The sequence below is a fragment of the Pinus tabuliformis genome, chromosome 4_2, assembly GCF_031772625.1.
Source record: "Pinus tabuliformis cultivar Carrire ecotype Pingquan chromosome 4_2, CPIR1, whole genome shotgun sequence".
Taxonomy (NCBI): domain Eukaryota; kingdom Viridiplantae; phylum Streptophyta; class Pinopsida; order Pinales; family Pinaceae; genus Pinus; species Pinus tabuliformis.
The window spans coordinates 730980044-730997107 of NC_142304.1; the positions used below are offsets into that span (position 1 = coordinate 730980044).

The following is a 17064-nucleotide window of genomic DNA, read 5'->3' on the forward strand; positions in this document are numbered from 1 at the left end:
AAATTTTGTCTTCCTCTCTCCTATTAGATTTGTTGGTCAGGATAATGTTACCAAAATATAGAACAAAAAAATAGTAAAATGAAAGCATCCAAAAGCCAACATACCAAAAAACTAAGAAACTATCCATCACCATAAAATATCAAAGGAGTGAACCAAAGCGGAGTTGTCAGGAAGGAGGTGGATTGCATGAGGAGTGGACATGTGACTCCATATGAGCAAGACAAGTTTTAGTCCTTTCCAATTTGTCCATCATTCTTCTTCGTCTCCTCATAAGTGCGTCCAAGCTATCAAGCATTTTCCATTGATGAGTTTGCGACACATTCATAAACTTAATCACCACATTCCTTCTTCATGTCTGTCAAAGCTAAGTTGTTCTACCCATGGTGTTAATATGTCTAAGATAATTAGTGAACTCATTTTGGAGAGAAAACAACTTCACATAACTACAAAAACCAACTAATTTATAATAGACAAAATTTAAAATTATTTCTTATTATAGTTTTATAAAATAGAAATACCTATACAAAATTAATATTTGAAAATGTATTATAATATTTTTTAATTAAAAACTTCTATATAATATATATTTTAATTTTATTAAATAAATTAAATGAAAATAAGATTTACTTTTTCATTAATTAATAAATTTATATAATCTATCTTTGATATATACTAGAAATCAATTTGTGTTTCTTTTAAGTTTATTTTATTTTTATTCAAATTTCATTAATAACCATTTTATTATATCAATTAATTTTAATGTTATCACTTTTAGTTGGCGAAACTTGTATTCTTTTGATTGAGAATGTTATATATATATATATATATATATATATTGTAGGTTTTAACCCCGTACAGAAATTACCTGCATACGAATTCTAAAACACAGAAAATAAACAATGCGAGAGCATAACACACAAAACACATATACACAGAGATTTTCGCCTAGATCCCAAAATCGGGACTACTAGCTTGATTTTTCATTATGTTCCTTTCAATGTTACAATACATATTTATACATGCCAAAGCATCCAATACCATGGACCAAAAACCATCGCATCCAAAAAACATGTGCGAAAATCATGCACAAAACCATAGGTGGGTCCGCCCAACCTAACATAGGGTCCAAAACCATAAAGTGGGGTTATGGGTGCCCTTCAAACCCCCCATTAACTACGTGGAAAGAATATAACACAACCCAAAATTCTCCCACTTGTTGTTTTCTTTCCACAGGGGGCCACAAGAGATCTTAGTCATTTTTCTAGCCCTGAAATGCCCAGTGTCTCTCTACACCAAGAGAACTTCTCAGAGCTCATAGATTTTGTCAATGCATCTACAGTGTTCTTCAAAGCATCCACCTTTACCAGTAACACTGTTAAACACACATGGACAGTAAAGACAATATGAAAGATAAATCATTGAGTACCATTTTTTATTAACAATAGATATACATTTATAGTACAAATGTGTGACTCTTGGGTTTCAGATCCCAAGGTCTCTTGGACTCCTTAGTATTTTCGGCTTCCACACTAACCCTTTAGGATTAGGTGTCCAACATTTCCCCCCTTAATCCGAAGGGTTATGTATGAGTCCAAGAAGAGAGTTGTAATACAAAATGTGCAAAAATGCATGGCAGCACTAGGCTGAATGTGCTCTATGAAATAAAGGGCAGTGGTTTAAGGATGACCACCAACACTGGAACGCTTAGTGCAGTTCCCGGAACTCTTCCAAAACTGGCAAGAAACTGAAGTTTTCTGCTAGAGGAAGTGATCCTACTGTTTTAAAGAGGGAAACCTTCAATCATAAAAGGGAGGTCTCACCCCGCATAAAAGGTAAAACTTCAACCTGAAAAGGGAAGTCTCAACCTGTGATGGTTTAAGGATAACCAACAACTCTGGAATGCTTAATGCAATTCCTGGAACTCTTCCAAAGCTGGCAAGAAGCTGGAGTCTTCTGCTAGAGGAAGTGTTCTTAATCTGTGATGGTTTAAGGATGACCAACAACTCTGCGATTCCTGGAACTCTTCCAAAACTGGCAAGAAGCTGAAGTCTTCTGCTAGAGGAAGTGTCCCAGATTGCCAACTGAAGGCATGTTCAGGGGCATCTTTGTCTCTAGCTACAACTCTGAAACTGGTGTGGCAGGTTGTGGCTCAGGCTCGCTTGATGTGGCTTTGAAGCTTGTAGATGACCATCATTTCCCCCCCTGTCAGGTACAAGGTGAGAAGATGGAGAAAACTCAACTGCAAGACTGTTCAATATTTTGGAACAAGTTCTGACATGTGTTTGGAATATCTTCTTGGTTGTTGATGCCCATTGCCAAGAAGCGATCCATCCAAGATGAATCTTTGTTCTTGCAGGACGTTTGTTTTTGAAGCATCTGTGTGAAGAATGGCTGGTTTTATGACAGTGCTTACATGGATGAAGATCAAAACAGTGATCTTTCAGATGGCCAACTCGGTCACAGTGTTGGCATTTCACGATCTGTTGTTGTTGTTGTTGTTGTTGTTGTGGCAGAAGAGGGGCAGATTCTGGAACAGCTGAAGCTGAACTTTCATGAGAAGCAGGTGAACTGTCATCAATGAATCCAGCACTCTGAAACTGAATGGGCTTGGCATAGTCTGGAATATGAAAGGACAAGTCCTTGTCATATCCAAGACCAGTTCTGTGCTTGTTGTGGACAAGCTGTTCCCAAGGTCTGATGATGGGCTTGGGAAGTGCAGATTGAGTTTCTGCATCTGCATGTACAACTGCTGCTTTATTTGAATGAACTGTAACATTATTAACATGCTGCTGATGGGTGGTTGTCTTAATGTTCTGAACAAAAACAGGTTCAGAATGGTGTCTATTTTGATGTAGCTCTTCTTGTTGTAGCTGTGATTCAAGCTGCAAAAAATCGATTTTTTCTTGTGCATTTTGCAAATAAGTTTGAATGTCAAAAAGAGTTTCTTTGTTGACTTTTACCATCCCATCAACAGTGGAATGAATTAGGATATTCAGTAACTTTAATGCATCTTCAAGTCTGGTCATTTCCTTCACCTCTGTCTTTGTGAGCTGTCTAAACACAATCATCTCATCTAGTCGATTCAGGAACTCAGGTCGAAAATATTGCTTCAGCTCTTCATTGACAAGACTTTTGATCCTTGTGTAGCTGTTGTCTTTCTCATCGTAATCAAGCTGGAAACCAATTCCACGGCCTCCCTTCTCAATCACGCTACTCCCAACATTAGAAGTCATGATCAAAAGGGTATTCTTAAAGTCCACAGTCCGTCCTTTACTATCTGTCAGTCTTCCATCTTCAAGAATTTGAAGCATCATATTGAAGACGTCTGGATGAGCCTTTTCAATTTCATCAAAAAGGACCACTATATAGGGTCGCCTTCTCACAGCTTCAGTCAGCTGTCCTCCTTCACTGTAACCAACATATCCTGGGGGTGAACCAATCAATTTTGAGACAGTATGCCTCTCCATAAATTCACTCATATCCAACCGTATCATTGCCTCCTCTGAACCAAAATAATAAGCTGCTAGTGCCTTCGCAAGCTCTGATTTGCCAACACCAGTTGGACCTGAGAAAATAAAACTCGCAATTGGCCTGTTGGGATTTTTCAAACCAACTCGTGCTCGACGAATAGCTCGACTGATTGCTTTTACAGCTTCATCTTGCCCTATGACACGGTGATGAAGAGTTTCCTCCATCTTCAAAAGTTTGTCAGACTCATCAGTTGATATCTTTTCAACAGGAATACCTGTCCATGAAGATACAATATGTTCAATGTCTGCCTCTATCACTGTTGGACCCTCATCATTTTCCTCACTCTCAGCTTTTGATTTTTCTTTACCCTTCTCTGTTATAGCAACAATATGTGCCTTCAACTCCATCTCCCGGTCACGTAGCTCTCTAGCCTTTTCAAAGTCCTGCCTTCGAACAGCTTCATTCTTTTCTTTTGTTATTTGTCTAAGTTTTTTTTCAAGCTCTCTGGCCTCCTCAGGAAGCTGTGCATGCCTCAATCTCACTCGAGAACCAGCCTCATCAATCAGATCAATTGCTTTGTCAGGAAGGAAACGATCACTGATATATTGATACGACAACTTTGCAGTAGCCACCAAAGACTCATCAGTATAACGAAGCTTGTGATGAATCTCATATCGCTCACGTAAACCTTTCAGTATCTGTATCGTTTCATCAACAGTTGGCTCTGGCACTTGTACTGGTTGGAATCTCCTCTCTAGTGCTGGGTCCTTCTCAATGTGTTTCCTGTATTCATCCAAGGTGGTGGCTCCAATACACTGAAGTTCACCTCGTGCAAGAGATGGTTTCAGAATATTGGCTGCATCAATTGCACCTTCTGCTGCACCTGCTCCAATCAAAGTATGAACTTCGTCTATGAAGAGTATAATCTCATCACTCTGTTTGGTCAATTTCTTCAATCTTTCTTCAAACTCTCCACGATACTTGGTACCAGCAACAAGTAAACCCATATCTAAAGTGATGACCTTTTTACCCTTGATTGTCTCTGGAACATCTCCAGAAGCTATTCGCTGCGCAAGTCCCTCAGCAATAGCTGTTTTTCCTACACCAGGCTCACCAATAAGACAAGGATTATTTTTTGTATGGCATCCCAGTATTTGAGTAACACATTCTATTTGTGGCTGCCATCCAACTACTGGATCAAGCTTGCCTTCCTCTGCCAGTTTTGTCAAATTCGTTCCATATACCTCAAGAGTCGGCATCTTGTTGCTGCTGCTACCGCCTCCAACTCCAGCACCAACAGCTTCTATACTTTCTCCAACCATCCGAATTACCATTCGACAATTCTGTTAACTGTCCATCGTTCGCGTTACAAACCATAAACCCTTGCCATTCATACCTTTTTCAAACCACAACTGTAAACACCTGATTGATTGAGTAGAGGAATGAGAGTTTACAGTACCAGCGTAGCTCGAATTGATACAGACGGCCGCACAGTAATGGAGAACGGGGAAGGCACAACCTCTTCCCCCGGGGCCAGCTAATAACTCCTCTCAAGCATTTGGACGCAAGAAGACACCGCAGACGTATCCGGGGCTGCTACAGACGTCGAGCTTCTAAAACGGGCCTGGAGAAATGAGAAAGTTGCTCCAGAAATTCTTACCTTCCAGAATGACCTGGTTCAGCGCTCTAGAGAGCAAATACAATTGCTAGAAGAGGCTATCGAATCCTTTGCCGAGAGTGGAACTGACGACCTTATGCTATCGTTGTACCACATGGATTTTGGACCGCACACTATTTTTGTTGAGGTCCTACCATGTCATTTTTTTTTAATCTATATTGTTACGATTGGATCAGTGCTGAAGAACTCATACAAGGCAGGTGAAGCGTCCCTCAAGTTTTTCCACTAGTCTGTTAATCTGCTTGGGGGAAAGCACAACCCTTATGCCTGGAATCTGCTTGTCGATGTTCTTGGCAATAACAAGATGTTTGATGCAATGTGGGATGCAGCAAAATCTGTGAAGGCCGATGGGATTCTCTCCCGCTAGACCTTTGCCACTATTTTTACTTTCTATGCAATGGCAGAGAAGGCGAACGAGGCGATGATGACTTTTGAGGCAATGATGACCGTCTCAACAATGGTTCATGACATATGTCAATGGAACAAGCTTCAGAGCAAACGTTACATAACTTTCAATGCAATTTTAACAGCTTCTCAAACGTTTTAGGATCAGCAGAAGTTCAATTCTTCATTCCAATAATTAATCAATACATGGAGACCTTTTATATCAACCCACGAACATGGATTTCAACGCACAGTGAATCACATACTATGCATCGAATATTTACACTATGAACCGAATCACACCATTCATATACACCATAAATCGAATAGCATACTATGAATCGAATCACGCCTTTCTACTGTCGTGAGTAACAGAACGTTCCAGCGATTCATTTCTGAAAGGTAACGGGCAACCTCATAATTCTCAGGACAATCCTCATACTCCACATGGGATTGTAGCAGACCGCAGGTAATGGCAGGCACTCAACGCATTCAAACAGGTGGTCAGACAGCGCAACAGAAGAGCAGGAGAATAATGTCGGACCAGCGTTCAAATGTCAGGCTTGTATGGAGCATAGCGCAGGGAATATAAATAGAATATGGCAGAAAACGGTTATAGAGAGTGCACAGAGCGTAGGAAAGAATATGGTGCAGAATGAGGAATACAAAGCTTCATAAGGTGGCAATTCTGATAACTCTGATTAGTAGAAAGACAGAACTGACATGTAGGTAGAGACCACAAAACAAGTGGCTCAAATATGAGCAGGGCCAGAATTCACCCGCTCTGATACCATGTTAAACACACATGGACAGTAAAGACAATATGAAAGATAAATCATTGAGTACCATTTTTTATTAACAATAGATATACACTTATAGTACAAATATGTGACTCTTGGGTTTCAGATCCCAAGGTCTCTTGGACTCCTTAGTCTTTTCGGCTTCCACACTAACCCTTTAGGATTAGGTGTCCAACAAACACCTTTTTGTCTTCTATCATATCCCTCACAATGTGATACTGAACATCAATGTGCTTTGTCTTTGAATGATATGCAGGGTTCTTTGCCAAGAAAATTGCACTTTGGCTGTCACAGTCTATCCTTATAGGTTCCTATACTAGCCCCATACTTGAACACAATCTCTGCAACCAAACTACTTTCTTTTTTGCATGAGTGGATGCCATGTATTCTGCCTTTGTAGTTGATAGTGCCACTACAGATTATTTCTTACTCATCCAACTAACTACACCTCCAAATATGTTAAACACATACCCACTTGTAGATCTTCTCTGATCCAAATCTCCAGCCCAGTCTGCATCAACGAAGCCATGAATATCCAATACTTTGTCTAATCCTGGTATTCCTTGGTAGCATAAACCATAATCACTAGTGCCACGCAAATACATGAAAACGCGCTTCACTGTTGTCCAGTGCTCCTTCCCTGGTTTTGACATAAACCTGCTCAATACTCCCACTGCATGTGCAATGTATGGTCTAGTACATACCATTACATACATCAAGCTATCGACTGCACTTTCATATGTAGCATGGGACATGTCCTCTTCCTCTTCTTGTGTCTTGGGACATTGTTCAGCAGATAACATCACACCTACAAGAATAGGAACCTTCACTCGTTTACTACCCTACATATTAAACCTCTACAGTATTGCCTTGACATACTTCCTCTGGTTTAACCAGAGCTTCCTCTTTGCCCGATCTCTTTTAATTTCCATGCCCAAAATATAGTTTGCAGCACCAAGATCTTTCATGTCGAATTTGGAGGACAATTCGGTCTTCAAATCCTGGATAATTTTTTTGTCATTTCCAACCAACAACATATCATCCACATACAAGACAAGATAAATAACACGGTCACCAATTAATTTAAAATGCACACAATGATCTGCTTTGCTTCTGGTGAAGCCAAGTCCTCGTATAAATGTATCAAATTTCTGATACCACATCCTTGGTGAGTGTTTTAACCCATATACAGACTTCTTTAACTTACATAGGAGTTCTTTCTTACACTTCACCGCAAAGCCTTCAAGTTGCTTCTTGTAGATCTCCTCTTCTAGATCCCCATGGAGAATGGTGTTGTCTTCACATCCATCTGTTCTACCTCAAAATCAAAAGCAGCAGCAACGAATAAAAGTAATCTAATAGAAGTTACCTTGGCAACAGGAGAAAAAATATCACCAAAATCAATTCCCGGCACCTGGGAATAACCTTTTGCTACCAACCTAGCTTTGTATTTCTCCACTTTTCCTTCTGCATTGGTCTTCTTTTTGAACACTCGTTTGCTACCAATGGGTTTCCTTCTAGCAGACAACTCCACCAGATCCCAAGCCTCATTTTTGTGCAAAGATGTCATTTCATCAACCATGGCCTCTTTCCAGAGTTTTCCATCCTCTGAATCCACTTCTTCCATCACAGTCCTGGGATCATCATTAGTAACAGACAAAGCAAAATTTGAACAGAAAGTAGATGGACTATACCTTTATGGCTGCCTTCTTTCTCGAACTAGTCTTCTCACAACTGGAGTTTGTGGCTCTTCATCTTCTGATTCCTCCTCTGCTGTAGAGTTTGATTCTTCCTCCTTTAGCTCAAACTCTATCTTCTCAGGTTCCTTTGGTTGGACTTCATGTTTAATAACATCTTTCACCTCTCTGAACACCACATCTCGGCTGTACATAACCTCCCTTATTACTGGGTTCCAAAACTTATAACCCTTTAAACCATCCTTATACCCAATAAAGATGCACTTTTCAGATTTACTATACAACTTTGTTCTTTTCTCCTTTGGAACATGTACATATGCATCACATCCAAATACCCTCAGATGCAAAAGAGAGGGTTTCTTACCAGTCCATACCTCTTGTGGAGTCTTATCCTCCAACACTGATGAAGGTGACCTGCTGACCAGGTAACATGCAGTATCCACCACCTCTACCCAGAATTCTTGTCCTAACCATCAACTGAGCATGCTTCTTGCCCTTTCCATCAACGTCTTGTTTATTCTTTCTGCAACTCCATTTTGCTAAGGTGTCTATGGAGTATTCTTCTGCCATGATGTACCACACTTCTTGCAAAATTCTTCAAATTCCTTACTACAGAACTCTCCACCGTTATCTGTCCTCTGTACCTTTATCTTCTTCTCTCTCTGGTTTTCCACCAGAGCCTTAAATTCTTTAAACCTATCAAAGACTTCAGATTTCTTCTTAAGGAAATATATCCATGTATTCCTTGAGAAGTCATCTATAAATGATACACAGTACACAGACTTACCCAGTGATGGAACCTTCACACGTCAAAACACATCACTGTGCACAAGTTCTAATATATGTTTCGCCCTCTTACCACCAGAGGGGAAGCTCACCCGATTTTGCTTCCCATATACACAATTTTCACAGAAATCAGAATCCAGAGAGCTATTACTCATACCTTCTACCATACCTTTACCATGAAGTATCTGAAGGCCCTTTTCTCCAATATGTCCAAGCCTTTGATGCCACAGCATGGTCTTCTCTCCAGAGACCACTAGATTTTCTGTTCCACTTTCAGGAACCACAGAACTATTGCACCCATCAATAATAGTGCTACCTTGCAGCTTTTATAGAGTTCCAATCCGAACTCCCCGCATCAATACCAATGCTCCCCGAACCATATTGCAGGTATCCTTCTCGAACACTGTTTTTACACCTGCATCATCCAGCTTACTAACAGAAATCAGATTTCTGGATAATGCAGGAATATGCAGAACACCCGGAAGTGTTCTAACCCTTCCACCTTGCAACTTCAACTTTACTTTTCCATGACCAATGATTCTAGCCTTCCTGTCATCCCCCAAGAAGACATCACCACCATCATATTTCTCATACTCGCAGAACCACTCTCTATGGGGAGTGAAGTGAATGGATGCACCTGAGTCAATATCCCCCAAGAAGACATCACCACCATCATATTTCTCATACCCGCAGAACCACTCTCTATGGGGAGTGAAGTGAATGGATGCACCTGAGTCAATCAACCATGCCTCATGATCTACATGTGTACTTGAAGAAGCCAAGTACACATCCCCACCTTCATCTGAGGTGGTTTTCACCTATGCATAAGAAGCCTCATCTGGTCCCTTTCCTTTATCAGGATCTTTAGATTTACAGTCCCTTTTTTAGTGCCCTTTCTTTCCACATTTATAGCACACCACCTTTACAAATTTTCCTGGAGATTTAGATCTCCCTTTAGATTTAGATCTCCCACTTAATGACTTATTTCTATTTCTATTTTGGGTCCACCCTCGTACAAACAAGGCATCACCATTTTGGCTCTCCATATTTTTCCATCTCATCTCCTCCATGAGCAAGGATGAGACTATTTCATCAAAATGCAATGCAGTTGCATTGCTACCTATTGCAATAACCAAACTATCCCACGAATCTGGTAGAGAACACAACAAACTGATGCACTTATATTCATCTAAAATTTTAATATCAACAAATGTTAATTGACTTACCAGAGTATTAAATGCATTCAGATGCTCTGTCACCAAGTCTCCATCTTTCATCCTCAGGTTATAAAGCTTTTTCCGCAAGAACAGTTTATTCACTAGATACTTAGATTGGTACAAAGTCCCTAACTTGTCCCACAAAGCCTTTGTTGTAGCTTCCCCTGATACACTCAGCAATAGTGAATCTGAGACACACAATTGTATTGTGCTCTTTGCCTTTCGATCCAACTTTTTCCATTCTTCATGAGACACTCTCGTTGGTTTAGTAACAATATCTACCGCAATCCAGTGATCTTTATCCACCAACAGATCCTCCATCTTGATTTTCCACAACTCAAAACTCTGACCATTAAATTTCTCGATCTCTATCTTTCCACTGCTTGCCATCTTCTTTCACCACTAGAATTGATCTCGTAGATCTCCCACTGAACAGGGTCTACCACAGGCCCGAGCAAAACCCCTCAGCAACAAAGGCGTCCCCTTGAAGCCAAATATGCTTTGATAACAAAATGTAGGTTTTAACCCCGTACAGAAATTACCTGCATACGAATTCTAAAACACAGAAAATAAACAATGCGAGAGCATAACACATATACATAGAGATTTTCCCCTGGATCCCAAAACCGGGACTACCAGCTTGATTTTTTATTATGTTCCTTTCAATGTTACAATATATATTTATACATGCTGAAGCATCCAATACCATAGACTGAAAACCATCGTGTCCAATACCATGGACCGAAAACCATCGCGTCCAATACCATGGACCGAAAACCATTGCCTCCAAAAAACATGTGTGAAAATCATGCACAAAACCATAGGTGGGTCCGCCCAACCTAACATAGGGTCCAAAACCAAAATTTTATGGGGTTACGGGTGCCCTTCAAATCCCCTATTAACTACGTGGAAATAATATAACACAACCCAACATATATATATATATATATATATATATATATATATATATATATATATATATATAGTTAGTTTTCCTTTTAATATTATTTTATTTATACTAGAATATCATTAATAACAATTCATTATATATTAATTAATTGTAAGATTATTTTTTAAGGGATTCAAGGTTTGTACTATTTGTATTAAGTCCATACCAGAGATATAGTTGAGGCTCGAAGATGAAACATTTAGCCCTCAATCCTATTCAAATGTGTGACTTGCTCAATATGTTATGCAACTAAGACCCCTACTTTGTAAACAGGTGGACCGACAATGAAGTTTCTAACACCCTTCATCATACATATGGGTTTTGAAGCATGGACATACTAGTCTTTACTTTAGTATACACTTGACATTGGGTTGAAAAATACCTCATGTAAGCCCCAAGTCTTCATGTAAGGATAATCAAAGGTCAACTCAACTCTTATTTCAGGTTGGCCATGTTCATTATGTAAACTTGAAGTCGGCCCACCAAGTAAACAATAACTATATATAGATATATCTACATGCAAAAGCACCTTTTGTGTCTTCCATCCACCCTTTTTTTAATATATGAGAACTCCATAGGTTTGAAACAAGCACTGTACAACCTTCTAAATCTATTGTAATAGTCTCCTTCAATCATTGTGTATTAGATATTTTATTCATTGTAGCTACATATCTTCTTTCTAAGAGATGATGCCCTATATACATTACATAGAATTATAAGATGAGTGCATCCTTGTGCCAAGTTAGTGGCTAGTTTGTGTCCTATACATTCTTCATACTTGCAAACCTAGAATAAAATTATACCTAGCTACCCTTCAATCCACAAAAAAAAACTCCACAAAAGTCATTTTGGTTTCTCAGTTTCTTGTTATAGAATATAGAAAAACATTATTCAGAGAAATGCAACTTATATAGTACGATAACACTCCGCTTTCCATGAGGAATATATCCATAGGACTTCTCTTACCAAAGCATTTAAGTTGGGAGCAATGTGCAGTGGTAAATGACATAGGCATAAGAATATATTTTGTGCAACTCTTCAAACACATTATAACATTAGTCTAGTTGAGACAACAGTTTAAACAACATACTTTTTGTATGGCAGTCCCAACCAAATGAATAAAATCTTGCATTGTCATTTATTCCTTTCGATTTCACGAAGACCACATCAAGGATATCAATTACACTATGATTGGAAGGGTCCTATAGCATCTTTTCTTGTCCAACAATAATACCATGTTTCTCTTTATGAGGGGTGTAGCCTTCTTCACGAAAAGGGGCACACAAGCTGGAAATCCAAGGTAAAAATGAACCTCTTATCTTATTATTAAGTCCATACTAGAGATATAGTTGATACTCAAAGATGAAACATTTTGTTGTTAGACCTATTCAAAGACGCGACTTGTCAATATGCAATGCGAGAAAGACCCCAACTCCATAAACAAACGAACCAACAATGTAGTTTCTAACACCTTTCATCATCATTGTATAAGGGTTTACAAGAATGGACACATCAGTATTGACTTCAGATTACACTTGAATTTGGGTTAAAACTTGTAGCTCATGTCAGCCCCAAGACTTCATGTAAAGATAATCAAAGATCATCTCAACTCTTATTTAAGGTCGGCCATGTTCATTATGTACACTTGAAGTTGGCCCAGTAAGTATACAATAACTATATATAGATATATATACATGCCAAAACACCTTTTGTGTCTTCCATCCACCCTTTTCTAAAATATAGGAGCATGCCCCAGGTTTTAAATAGGCACCCTACAGCCTTCTAAATCTGTTGTAATAGTTCCTTTAATCACTATGTATTGGGTATTTTATACATTGTTGCGACATGTCTTATTTCTAAGAGATGATGCCATATATACATTACAGAGAATTCTAAGTTGACTGCATGCTTGTCCCAAGTTTGTGGCTAGGTTGTGTCCTATACATTCTTCATACTTGCAGACCTAAAACAAAACTCTACCTGGCCACCCTTCAATCTAGAAAACAATTCTCTACAAAAGCCATTCTAGTTTCTCAGTTTCTTGCTATAGAAGCTATAAAAAAATTATTCAAAGAAAGCCAACTAATATAGTACAACAACAATCCCCTTTCCATGTGGAATATATCCATAGGAATTCTCTTACCAAAGCATTGAAGTTGGAAGCAATGTGCGGTGATAAATGAACATAGACATAAGAATATACCATTATGATATTATGTTAAAAGATTTCATATATTCTGTGCAACTCTTTAGAAAACTTATAACATTAGTCTATTTGAGACAATAATTTAGGTGAAATACTTTTTGCATAGAAGTCCCAATCAAATGAAATAAAATCTTGCATACAATGTCCTTTATTCCTTTCGTTTTCACAAAGACCACAACAAGGCTATCAATTTCACTATAATTGGAAGGGTGTTCTGGCATATTTTCTTGTCCAATTCTAAGACTGTGTTTCTCTTCATGAAATTATCATGCTGTTCAATACCCCAAAAAAAGGATTCATAGCAGGGTCTTATGTTCATTGAGAAGAGTAGCCTTCTTCAAGAAAAGTGACACACAAGCTGGAAATCCAAGCTAAAAACCAACCTCTTCTCTTGTTATTGATCATACCCAAATATTTTGTTAACACATATTGCAATATTGGTTGAAAAGTATGCATATATTGCAACTAGATTGACCATGAAATACACTAATAGTTTGTTACGAGAGTTGAGAAAACTATACCCTAGTGAACATTTCAAATAATAGTTTCTTTTGAAAATAGAACAAAAGTACCGAAAAAGTAGTTGTAAACATAGTTTCCTCTGCAAATAGAGTAAAATTACAAGAAAAGTAATTGTAAAAGCTTCATGAAGGTATCCAAAAGGATTTTAACAAAGAAATCGGCACACTCCAACCTCAAATGTGCACCTTATACCATCTCCCAGCTCTCTCTCGTTGTGTTTTTAAGGAGCCTTACAAGGGGAAAATGAATTATTTTTATCGGGCTTCTATGCAAATTTTGACTCTAGCTCTGAACATAACCTTCTTACTTTGGGTATCCATTGTTTTTTCCTTTTCCACCAAACACCTTCAATTGAAAATTTTGTAGGTTGTGTGATATGTTTGTATTCACTTTCAAAAAATAAGACATCAACAACAAACTCTACAAATTTCAAGTCCAATTAAATCTCGAATCACTTAGATGGTTTTGTAGAAAAAAGGGGTCATTTTGAACTCTGGAAATTTAGCCCATAAACCCATTCTTTACCATCAACAACTAAAATTTTCCAACAAACCAATCTGACATGCATAACAAATCTAATAGTAGTGGAAGTACAAAATGTACATTGAAGAGTAGGAGTAAGGGATTAAATTTGATGCTCGTATACAGGTTTTTGGCTTTTTTACACATAAAATACTATTGGTTTCAATATCTACAAGTTATCCCTGACTTGCCAATAATTTCTGAAAAAGTCATATTGACGGGTGTATTGAAAATTGACATGTTTTAAATTTTATATATATACACACACACACACACACACACACTACATAATGCAGTGACAACACTACCCTCACTGTCTCTGGTGACTTCGTCCGTAATGCCTCTGATATGGATAGTTGATAGCATGAAAATGTTACATAGTTATAGATTACAAGATGACATAATAAATGTCATCTTTAAGTCATGAATGTCATCCCAACTTTCCATGCAGTATGAATTAATTGGGTTGGTGACCTCCCAGCTACCAATTATGTTCATAGTTTCCATTTCCAAGTTCCAAATTCTAATTATGTTCATTGTTCTCCCAAGTCTTGCTCGCCTGGCTATCTGCAGCCTGCAAATGCAAGTTATTGAAATTGATGTGAACTATTGTGGGTAGTATGGGTTTATGTATCAGGCATAAATACTATGCTTCCTAGATATTGGAAGGCTACAGAACCTAGACGTTGGAACTCAGCAGACCACTCGCATAGTTTGAGAACAGGTATCTGCTCGATGGTTCTTAAGCTTCTTGTCAGTAGATTTCACCAGAGCTAGGTGGTTTCTGCAAAGGCAGATCGAGGAAGAAAGGGTTACCACAACATGAAGTATATATATGTCAAAACAGAACTCATCTGATTCCCCATAGAGGTGGGCACTTGATTCTTTTGTGTTTTTGTCTGAAAATTTTCAGGTATATAATGCAATATTTAAATAGTGGCTCCATCAAATATATTTATAGTGATTGCTTTTAAACTATTAACAAAATTTGATCAAACATGATTTTAATATATGAACATAATTTGTATTTCACATATTTGTAGTTTAGTCATGGGATCTCTGCAAAATACTCTTCCTTCCACTATTCTTTGAACTTCTTGTGCTTGTTCTTGCTAGACTTTTTCTCTGTTATTCACATGGATTCAGTAAGACTCAGCTCTCCACTGGGTTCTTTATGGACCTCCGGGGTCTTGGTTCCATTAGTCTCTGTTTTCTCCACCTTGTTCTCATCATCCCAGTTTCCACTCCTAGAAGGCCTAATTTGACTACCAATCCACTCCATCACATAGTCTTTAGCACATAGCTCGCCATTGCCATCTTGTCTCCACCACCAACCTTTCCCCAAGGCTGCTTCTTTTTCAAATCTTTGCAATCAGAGGGAGATGCTCTCAATTCCTTGCTCCTATCAAAGCTACTGATATCTTTGGTTCTAGCATCCGAAGGGAAATTTTTTCACCAATCCTCACCCTCTGTCAGAATCTATTTTCCCTTCATCTGTAACCCAATTTCCTCTTCCCGATTCCCCACTATTGACAACCTCATGCACCAGGGCATTATCACTAAAATATTCAATTTTACTAGAGGAAGAAGCTTGATGTTGCAATTGTAATTCTAGAGAAAATTCGACCTCAGATTCCTTGTCAACAAACCTTGGACTTAGGCCATCTCCATCTATAATGTTTACCATCTTCCTAACAGAGAACTTCCCAATGCTTCCCTCTCCATAGTCAATAGTATATGTTTTGGTATTTGCATTATCTCTGTTCATCTTTCCAACATGTTGTTTTTTATAAATATCACAACTTATATTAAAATCATGGCTTCTGTTAAGGTCTTGGATCTTACATAGATCCTAGCTCTTCCACAGATCATGACTTCTGCATTGAAACTCTTTTCTTCACCCAAGGTCCTGACTAAACAACTTAGGCCCATAGTCAGCATCACAATTATGTCTGGCCAGCCCAAAATCAACTAGTTTCGCATTGAAATGGGCATCGAAAAGAACATTGTTGGGCTTTATATCACCATGAATAATGGTTGGATCACACTCAAGGTGCAGAAAGGCTAGCGCTTGGGCAATGTCCAAAATTATCTTAAACCTGGTTTCCCAATCCAACTTCGAAGGTGAATCATTCTCAAATAGAGCCTCCTGCAAGATTTTGTTCTGCATATGCTCATACACCAACAATATCCTCTCCCTATATGGAAAATACCCCAACAGAGAAGCCAAAAAAGGAGACCTGAGCCCCACAATGATCGACAATTCTTTATGAAATTCTATTTCCCCTTGCAAAGCAGTGATATCTAACCTCTTGACTGCAATTTCCTTACCATTCCTGAGAACCCCTTTGTAAACTACATCGAATCATCCCTTCCCAAGCCTGTGGGCTAAGTTGAATGAGCGAGTGGAATCTTTGAGCTCATGGTATATGAATCTTTGAAGACTAAGAGTGTCTAGATCATAAGGGCTAGTTATGATGCCCTTGAAGTGATTGTACCAAAAGATCAACATCAACACCACTAGCCTCTGATATACAAATTAGAGCATGAACCACCTAACCTAAGACTTGAAGTGCTCTGATATACAAATTAAAGTAGAGGATGAATGTATATTAATGATTCAATGAACAAAGCAAAGTCAATGGGTGAAATTGCCAGAAATTTTGAAGCCATATCAAGGTCAACATAACTGTAAATCATATTTATGAATGCATTTTGTTTCTTGTGTTAAGAGATATTCCAAAATGTACAAGTGGCATGAACCAATGATTATACCATACCAGTCAAACATAGAAAAATCTTGAAGCCACTCCACCATTGCTGGGCAGAGAA

General features: G+C 38.4%; 2 pseudogenes; both read right to left on the bottom strand.

Moving 5' to 3' along the window:
* Nucleotides 1–1360: 1360 nt before the first annotated feature.
* On the bottom strand, nucleotides 1361–4805 carry LOC149171687 (ATP-dependent Clp protease ATP-binding subunit ClpA homolog CD4B, chloroplastic pseudogene; annotated as a pseudogene).
* Nucleotides 4806–15280: 10475 nt separating this feature from the next.
* On the bottom strand, nucleotides 15281–16744 carry LOC149171688 (putative receptor-like protein kinase At1g80870; annotated as a pseudogene).
* Nucleotides 16745–17064: the final 320 nt, after the last annotated feature.